The sequence below is a fragment of the Bos javanicus genome, chromosome 27, assembly GCF_032452875.1.
Source record: "Bos javanicus breed banteng chromosome 27, ARS-OSU_banteng_1.0, whole genome shotgun sequence".
NCBI lineage: Eukaryota > Metazoa > Chordata > Mammalia > Artiodactyla > Bovidae > Bos > Bos javanicus.
In genome coordinates this window covers 36,383,980-36,393,826 of record NC_083894.1, presented here as the reverse complement: position 1 = coordinate 36,393,826, position 9,847 = coordinate 36,383,980, and positions in this window count along the sequence as shown.

Below are 9,847 nucleotides of genomic sequence, written 5' to 3'. Positions count from 1 at the left end.
GGGCTTAGTCGCTCTGCGGCAAGTGGGATCGTCCCAGATCAAGGATCAAACCCGAGTCTCCTGCATTGGCAGGTGGATTCTTTACCACTGAGCCACCAGGGAAACCCCCTCACGTAGGTATTTTGAAAATTAGGAACTTGAGGTTGCTCATATATGCCCAAATGACTATGCTGTGCTTATTTATTCTTTACTTAATTCTCCCTGGGGTCGTTTTTTAAATTAAGACAAAATAAAATAGAAAAGCTGGAGGTATGAAAAGGAGATCAGTATTTAGGGAAAGATCCAGGCCAAGGTCACAGGAAACTGAGATAAGACAGTGAAACAGGAATTGCCTCTGAGCCCCGTGTTAGGAAGGCTGAAAGGGAAAGTGATGGGACTCATCTGCATGATAAAAAAGAAACATATGCATTTGAAGAGGCAAACGTTTATGGCACTAAATTTTAAGAAAAATGTATTACACGGATCCTCATAAAGAAAAGAATGGGTCATGTGACTGAGTGAGTGAGTGAGAGTCGCTCAGTTGTGTCCAACTCCGCGATCCCATGACTGTAGCCTGCCAGGCTCCTCTGTCCATGGAATTTTCTCCAGGTAAGAATACTAGAGTGGGTTGCCATTTCCTTCTCCATGTGACTGACAATGTCTTCAATTGTAATTTTCAGAAGACAGGAAGATGTTGTTCACAGGGCTATGTCTTTGCTGAAAGCAAGGAACTTATACATTAGCTCAGGGATGTTGCTCTCTGGGTTTCCCTGGTGGTTCAGAATCCACCTGCCAATGCAGGAGATACAGGTTTGATTCCTGGTAAGGAAGATCCCTTGGAGTAGGAAATGGCAACCCACTCCAGTACTCTTGCCTGGGAAATCCCATGGATAGAGGAGCCTAGAGGGCTACAGTCCATGGGGTTGCAAAGAGTCGGACACTCTGCAGTGAAAAGGAAAAAAGAGGAATGAGTTTTTCTCTTTCCCTTTCCTGAGAACAAAGAAGATAAAGAGAACAGTGAGCAGGCCTGAATTTTCCTAGTTTTTACTTTAACTGTAAAATGTGTAAAACCTGCATGTCTGTTAGTTTGGTTTTCTGCCCCCTAACTCTGCAGGAACTACAATTCACATTTTTTCCTTTGACTCTATGCTAAATATATCCCCTATCTGGTGTTTACACTTACAACACCCTTCCCCTTGTAGTTACATATCAGAAAGAAGGCCACAGAGCCAGCCAATTGCCAGACTCAATTACTGATGCCAGTCAGTAACCACTCCCTTTACCAGACTGTGGAGGGTGGGGGATCCTGGCGACCAGCACCCACCGGCCACTCCTCCAGGCCAGGTCATCTCTTGTCCCCTGCTGGGTCCTGAGTGCTAGAGAGGTCTGCCTGGCACACAGCAGGTGCTCACTAACAGCCTTGAGGGGGTACCTGGTCCCCTATTTTACACAAGGGGACACTGAGGCTCAGGCCTCCCGCCCCCACTTTCAGGCCAGGCTTATCTGGGAGAGACCCATGGGGGGCAGTTCAGTTCAGTTGCTCAGTCGAGTTTGACTCTTTGCGACCCCATGGGCTGCAGCACGCCAGGCCTCCCTGTCCATCACCAACTCCTGGAGTTAACTCAAACTCATGTCCATTGAGTCGGTGATGCCATCCAGCCATCTCATCCTCTGTCATCCCCTTCTCCTCCCACCTTCAGTCTTTCTCAGCATCAGGGTCTTTTCAAATGAGTCAGTTCTTTGCATTAGGTGGCCAAAGTATTGGAGTTTCAGCTTCAGCATCAGTCCTTCCAAAGAATATTCAGGACTGACCTCTGGATGGACTGGTTGGGTCTCCTTGCAGTCCAAGGGACTCTCAAGAGTCTTCTCCAACTCCACAATTCAAAAGCATCAATTCTTTGGCGTTCAGCTTTCTTTATAGTCCGACTCTCACATCCATACATGATCACTGGAAAAACCATAGCTTTGACTAGATGGACCTTTGTTAGCAAAGTAATGTCTCTGCTTTTTAATATGCTGTCTAGGTTGGTCATCACACTTCTTCCAAGGAGCAAGCGTCTTTTAATTTCACGGCTGCAGTCACCATCTGTAATGACTTTGGAGCCCCCCCAAAATAAAATCAACCACTGTTTCCACTATTTCCCCATCTATTTGCCATGAAGTGATGGGACCAGATGCCATGATCTTAGTTTTCTGAATGTTGAGCTTTAAGCCAACTTTTTCACTCTCCTCTTTCACTTTCATCAAGAGGCTCTTTAGTTCTTCTTCGCTTTCTGCCATAAGGGTGGTGTCATCTGCATATCTGAGGTTATTGATATTTTTCAAGCAATCTTGATTCCATCTTGTGCTTTATCCAGCCTGGCATTTCGCATGATATACTGTGCATATAAATTAAATAAGCAGGGTGACAATATACAGCCTTGACATACTCCTTTCCCAATTTGGAACCAGTCTGTTGTTTCACGTCTGGTTCTGTTACTTCTTGACCTGTATACAGATTTCTCAAGAGGCAGGTCAGATGGTCTGGTATTTCCATCTTTTAAAGAATTTTCCACAGTTTCTTGTGATTCACACAGTCAAAGGCTTTGGCATAGTCAATAAAGCAGAAATAGATGTTTTTCTGGAACTCTCTTGCTTTTTCAATGATCCAGTGGATATTGGCAATTTGATCTCTGGTTCCTCTGCCTTTTCTAAATCCAGCTTGAACATCTGGAAGTTCACGGTTCACATACTATTGATGCCTGGCTTGGAGAATTTTGAGCATTACTTTACTAGTGTGTGTGGTGAGTGCAATTGTGAGGTAGTTTGAGCATTCTTTGGTATTGTCTTTTTTTGGGATTGGAATGAAAACTGACCTTTCCAGTCCTGTGGCCACTGCTGAGCTTTCCAAATGGGGGGCATGTCACCTGCAAACGCATGTTTTCATTAGCAACTTGAACTGTTGACTGATGAATGTTTATGACTATCTTTGAAACAGCACAAGGGGAAGAAATCAGGATCTCATCACCTTTCTTCTTCATCCAACTCCTGACAGCCAGCCCTTGCTTATATGAGCCCCGAGATTTCTTATGGAGCTGGGTACACAGTTCTTGAGGCGTGAACCTTCTGTGTTCCACTCTCTGCCAGCTGAGAATAAAAGCCACCTTTCTATTTCCTCCAAACTCTGTCTCCATATTTTTTTATTTGGCTTCAGTGGGCAGAGAAAGCCAAGATTTTGGCCAGCAATAATACAACTGAGTGACTAAACAACAACCGTCGCTTTCTGGGATCAAGTTTGATACGGAAATAAAACTTGAGAAGCAAGAGAGACAGATGGATGGCACTGCCCTTAATATGTTTCTTGTTTCCTTTATTAAACTGTGGGCATGCTGTGGCTAGCAGCCTGTTCATGACTTGAGTTCACAAAATACAGACTTGAGGTGGTTTATTGGAGATCGAAAAGTTTTAGATGTGAGAAGATGACAGATTTTATGATCTTTTATAAAAATAAAGGAGGAAGGCTATAGTCTTATTCAGACTGAAGGCCAATGACTCCGTCTTGAGGGCAGCCATGCCTGCACACAGAGCTAAGCTATTGCTGTTTGTTAGCAAATGAAGTCAGGTGAAGCATATGCTATTTTTCATTTAGGTTATTCATTGGAAGGACTGATGCTGAAGCTGAAACTCCAATACTTTGGCCACTTGATGTGAAGACTTGACTCATTGGAAAACACCTTGATGCTGGGAAAGATTGAAGGCAGGAGCAGAAGGGGACGACAGAGGATGAGATGGTTGGATGGCATCACTGACTCAATGAGCATGGGTTTGAGCAAACTCAGGGAGACAGTGAAGGACAGGGAGGCCTGGCGTGCTGCAGTCCATGAGGTCACAAAGAGTCGGACACAACTGATCGACTGAACAACATGCCCAAATCGTCTTGTTGGCACCAGTTGCTATTGTTAGCAAGTCCAAACTCACTCTGCTCACCACACAACAGGCCAATGAATTCAAGAGACAAGGGGTTGAAGCAAGGAAGAGACTTAAATATGAGAGTTAGCTGACCAAGAAGATGTCAGGCTGGTGCCTCAAAATAACCATCTTAGAGGGGTCTGGATGCCAGGTTCTTTTATAGATCAGAGATGGGCGGCAGGTGAAAAAGCAAAGTAAAGTTTCCATTCATCTTGCAAACGTCACCTAGAATAGCAGGCCTCAGGCAGGAGTATGTATTAATATCTTCCTTTCTGCCAGCTACAGGTGGACAGGGTTCTGAATAAAGGCACTTTAGTTGAACAGTCAGGCAGAGGGGCAGGATTCTCTGAGGCAGGCCCTTCTCTATGATTATAGTAACAGAAGCAATGAAAAGCAAGTCAAAGAAGCAGTTCCAACATGGGGTCAGAACTGGCTTCTTTTCTGCAACACAATTACTGTGGAATTATTTATATCTTACTTAATTCGCCCAAAGAATTCTGGTGGAACTTGAATAAAGATTAACTAGTAAACGTGTAAGTATGAAAAAGAAATTAGGAACCACTTAGGGAATGAGAAAGGACAATTTAAGCAGGAAGCTGGAGTACAATGCTAAGACTAGAGCTTACTTTATAGGGTTGTTATGAGGATTAAACAAACTAACTTGTGGAGGGCAATCAGTTCACTGTCTAGGACACAAATGCTCAAAAAATATTAACCTCCTAGGACTTCCCTAGTGGTCCAGTGGTTAAGACTACAGGGGGCAGGTTCAATCCCTGGTCAGGGAACTAAGATCCCACAGCCTAAAAAAAAAAGTTAGTTTCCTTTACCCACTTCGTCTGCAGGCAATGAGTAGCCACAGAAGTTTTTAGAGAGGCAATGACATAGTTAGAATTTGACTTGAGGAAAATCATAGGTTCATGGATAACAGAAGCAGTTATTTGAACTTTTAAAACATTTACATTTGAGCTTTGGAAAAACTTTGGATCTCAAGCAGTACCTCACTTTAAAGGCTGACACCAGTCTTTCATAAAAGCTTTGAACCCAAGAAAATAATCTCCTTTCAACCTTTGTAGTCGTGGCTGTTAAGACAAATTTTCTTCTGAGCCAATCTCGTATTTTCAGATTTACTTAGGAAGCCTTCGTAGGATTCCTGGTAAACTCCTTGGGGGCAGAAATAGTTGTTGACTTTTGTCCTGATTCTCACAGAACCTAAAAGAACTGGACAAGAAGCCAGGCTTGGGCAAACATGTGCTGAATTGGTATTGAATATTTTTCCTTAACAAGGCAGGAGAAAATGTAAGCATCGTGATGTGTAGAACATGATCTGCTTAATGCAGAAAAAACTCCCATGGTAAGAAAAATGCCATCTCCTCTAAAGGAATGCGAATGGTAGTGGTTATGAGACAGGTCTGGGGCCCTTTGCTGCAGTGCTGCAAATGTGTGCAGCTGAACACACGCCTCCTCGAGCTACAAAGGGCAAAGAAATGATACGGGACTAAATACCAACATGCATGAGAAGCTGGGGCGAATCCTGGACCAAAAGGTTCAAAAAGACAAAATCCAACTGCCATTTCTGAAGAGCCAGGAGCAAAAACTGAGCACTGGGAGCAAAGGGAGGGTACTGTGCATGCCCCCTGCACCCAGCACCACAAAGCGGTGGGAGAGCACCCAAGCCACCCCTCCCCCTGACCTGTGGACACACCCGGTGCCGATGCTGTTGTTCAATCGCTCAGTCATGTAGGACTCTTTGCCAGCCTGTGGACTGCAGCCCGCCAGGCTCCCCTGTCTGTGGGATTTCCCAGGCAAGAATACTGAATTGGGTTGCCATTTCCTTCTCTAGAGGATCTTCCTGGACCAGGGAGCGAACTCTTGTCTCCTGTATTTGCAGGCAGATTCTTTACCACTGAGCCACCAGGGAAGCCCAGACATACCCCTACCCTCACCCCATTTAAGGAACAAGCTTGTGCCCTGCTCTGGGAACAAGCAAAGGAACCTGTTACTCACTTTGGCTCCCCCAAATTCCACTACATCAGGGGCTCCAATAAAGTCTTGCCTGAATTCCTTGTCTGGCCTTTGGTCAATTTCACTTGATTGGGGAAGGCCAAGAACCCTGATCAGTATCAGTTATTCCCCCAAGGAGTCTTTTTGCAAGACTTGCACTTACTCCAGCAAAGTTACCATTGCTCAAAATATTTTTGGATCTTCTTTCCTTTTGTGGAGGGAATGAAGAGGATGGAATCTGGAACTCTGGTCTCACTGGGGTTTGAATCCACCTCCTCTACCAAGTAGCTGGATGTGGCCTTCAGTGGATCAGTCTGCTTTCTCATCTATAAAATGGGGATGTCAATATTACCTACCTGACAAATATACAAAACATTAAAAATGTATTTAATAGTAGAAACTGTTGACTCTCAGACAGATATAAAATGAACACATGCCAATGATTTCATTTAACTTACTATTTAATGAGAGAATCAGGAAAATGTTAAAACCAGTTCAAATAAGGATTTGGCTTTATTCTCTACAGAACAAAATTCAATTGCATTGCCATGGATAGGAATCACTTGCATAGCAATCGTTAGGAAATATTCACATTACTATCGGTTTTCTATGAATTAACTTCTACCTCTACAGAGTTGTAAAATAGCCTATTCAAAAACACGGACATACCCTACAAAGATCAAGCCATCCCACTGAAAGGATATCCAGTAATCTCTTTTGTTCACTCCAAAAATCTAAGTTTTTCCTTGCATAGGTTGTTGTAAAGATTTACAGGGTTATCTACTTAAAGCATATGAGAGGCTGATTCATAGTAAATAAGTGATAAACATTGGATATTACTATCATTATTGCCTTCATGTCTATAGTGCATTACTTTGAAAATCTTGATAGCTGTTTTTCTGCTGTGGAAGGGAGATTCAATTTTTTTTTTTAAAGGGCAAAGTTATTTGAAGTCAAGTCTGCTAAATATTAATTAAAGAACAGCAATTTTGTTTTTGAAGTAACTGAAGTTTCTGATTTTTTTGACAAGATGAGTGTTCTTTCAGGTCTCCTTGACTAGATACGTCAAAAAATCAGTTCTCAGAGGATTCTGTGAGGTGGCAGAGCAGGAAGCACCGGGAATCTGTCTCTCCACCCAGACAGCAATTGCAACAGGAGAAATGCTCAAGGGAGCTCTCTGGGGTGAAATGAAAGGACACCAGACAGTAATTTAAAGTCCCACGAAGAAATACAGATCTCAATAAAGGCAAACACACGGGCGATGGTAAAAGCTAGTATCATTGTAACAATGGTTTGTAACTGCACTTTTTGTTTTCTACATGATTTAAGAGACTATACATTTTTAAGGAAAAAAAAGTCACATCAATTACAAGTGTAAAACTAATACCACTGTAACTTTAGTTTGTAACTCTAAATCTAGACTAACACACTTAAATGAATTTTTAATTTGTGTTTTTTGGGCATACAGTGCATAAAGATGCAGTTTTATGATATCAACCACTGAAAGGGGAGGTGACAGAATTGTAAGAAAGCAGTGTTTTTGCTTGTTTTTCTGTTATGGCTTTGCTGCAGGTTGTGGGGATCTTAGTCCCCCAACCAGGCATGGAACCAGCACCCCCAGCTTTGGAAACACAGAGTCCTAACCACTGGGCCACCAGGGAAGCGCCACGGAGCAGTTTTATAAAAAACTTATTTTGCCAGGAAAATCCCATGGGCAGAGGAGCCTGGTAGGCTGCAGTCCATGGGGTCGATAAGAGTCGGACACGACTGAGCGACTTCACTTTCACTTTTCACTTTCATACATTGGAGAAGGAAATGGCAACCCACTCCAGTGTCCTTGCCTGGAGAATCCCAGGGACGGGGGAGCCTGGTGGGCTGCCGTCTATGGGGTCGCACAGAGTCGGACACGACTGAAGCGACTTAGCAGCAGCAGCAGCAGTGTTCCTTGATGACTAAGATAAGCCAGTTTACTATTTCATAAGATTGGAGGGGATCATTATTCCATAGACTCCAGATTTACTTTTGTAAATCCTGACTAATCATGGTTTTATCCTCTGGTGATTTGAACATTTTATCATATCTACTTTGATCTCTTATAATGCTTTTGCCTTAAGGTCAATTTCATCTGGTATTAATGTTAATTAATTAATTAAAAATTAATTAATACAGATTTGGGGAAATTAGTGTTTGTATAGTATATATATATATTTCTACTCTTTTAGTCTGCATATGTGCTTTAGATGTATCTCCTTTTATTGGATAATAAATTTTAATAAATTTTCCTTTAGTTACAAAAAATAAAAAATAAAATAAAAAACTTATTGAAGTTAAACTGATATAAATTCAAACGAAAGTGTTAAACTTTATCATGTTATCCTCATGATAACCACAAAGAAAATGGCGAGAGTACATGCAACAGAAAATGAAAAAGGAATTTAAACACTCCACAACAAAAAATCAACAAAAAAGAAAAGAAGACAGGAATGTAGGAAATGAGGGGGGAAATGGCTATAGGGCATATAGAAAACAAAGAACACGATGACCAAAGTCTGCCCCTTCTTATCTGTAATTAACTTAAATGTAAATGAATTAAACATTCTAGTCAAAAGACATAGATTAGCAGAATGGATAAAAACACATGATCCAACTATATGCTGTCTACAAGAGACTCATTTGAGATGCAAAACACAAGAGGCTGAAAGGGGAAAGATGGAAAAAGACATTCCACGTAAATAGTAACCAAAAGAGAGCAGGGGTGACCATACTAACATCAGACAAAACAGACTTTAAGTTTAAAAAGTTTACAAAACAAAGGACATTATATATTAGTAAAAGAAGGTATAACAATTATAAGCAAGAGCCACCGGGGAAATCTCATAAGCAATAAGATATAGCAATTATAAACATTTACTACCCTAATGAAGGGCTTGCCACGTGGTGTGAGTGGTAAAGAACCTGCCTGCCAGTGAAGGAGACAGAAGAGACATAGGTTTGATCCCTGGGTTGTAAGGATTCCCTGGAGAAGGGAATGGCAACTCACTCTAGTATTCATGGGCTTCCCTGGTGGCTTAGCTGGTAAAGAATCGGCCTGCAGTGCGGAAGATCTGGGTTTGATCCCTGGGTTGGGAAGAGGCCCTGGAGAAGGGAACAGCTACCCACTCCAGTATTCTGGCCTGGAGAATTCCATGGACAGAGGAGCCTGGCAGGCTACAGTCTATAGGGTTTCCAGGTCAGACACGACTGAAGCAACTTAGCACGCATGCACACTCGTGTCTTTAACTCTTTTTTGTCTGTTTCTCTCTTCAACTCTGTCAGTTTTTGCTGTATACATTTTGATGGTATGTCATTAGGATGGTGCGTGCATGCCAAGTAGCAAGCTCGGTGGTGAAGACACCAATGTGCTGCGCTGTGCTTAGTTGCTCAGTTGGGTCCAACTCTTTGTGACCCCATGGACCGTAGCCCGGACAGGTTCCTCTGTCCACGGGATTCTCCAGGCGAGAATACTGGAGTCGGTTGCCATGTCTTCCTCCAGGCGACCTTCCCAGCCCAGGGATTGAACCCAGGTCTCCCACATTGAAGGCGGATTCTTTACCACCTGAGCCACCAGGGAAGCCCATGAATACTAGAGTGAGTTGCCATTCCCTTCTCCAGGGGATCTTTCTGACCCAGGAATTGAATCGGGGTCTCCTCCATTGTAGAAGTATTCTTTACCAGCTAAGCTACCAGGGAAGCCCAAAGACACCAATATCCACTCACAATAATGGACAGAACAAACAGAAAATAAGAAAACGGAGGATTTATAGAAAACCACCTAGATCTACAGACGTATACAGAAGACTCCACCCAACAACAACAGCATCCGCTTTCTTCTTAGGTGCACAGGGGCATTTTCTAGAACAAACCATATATTAGGCCACAA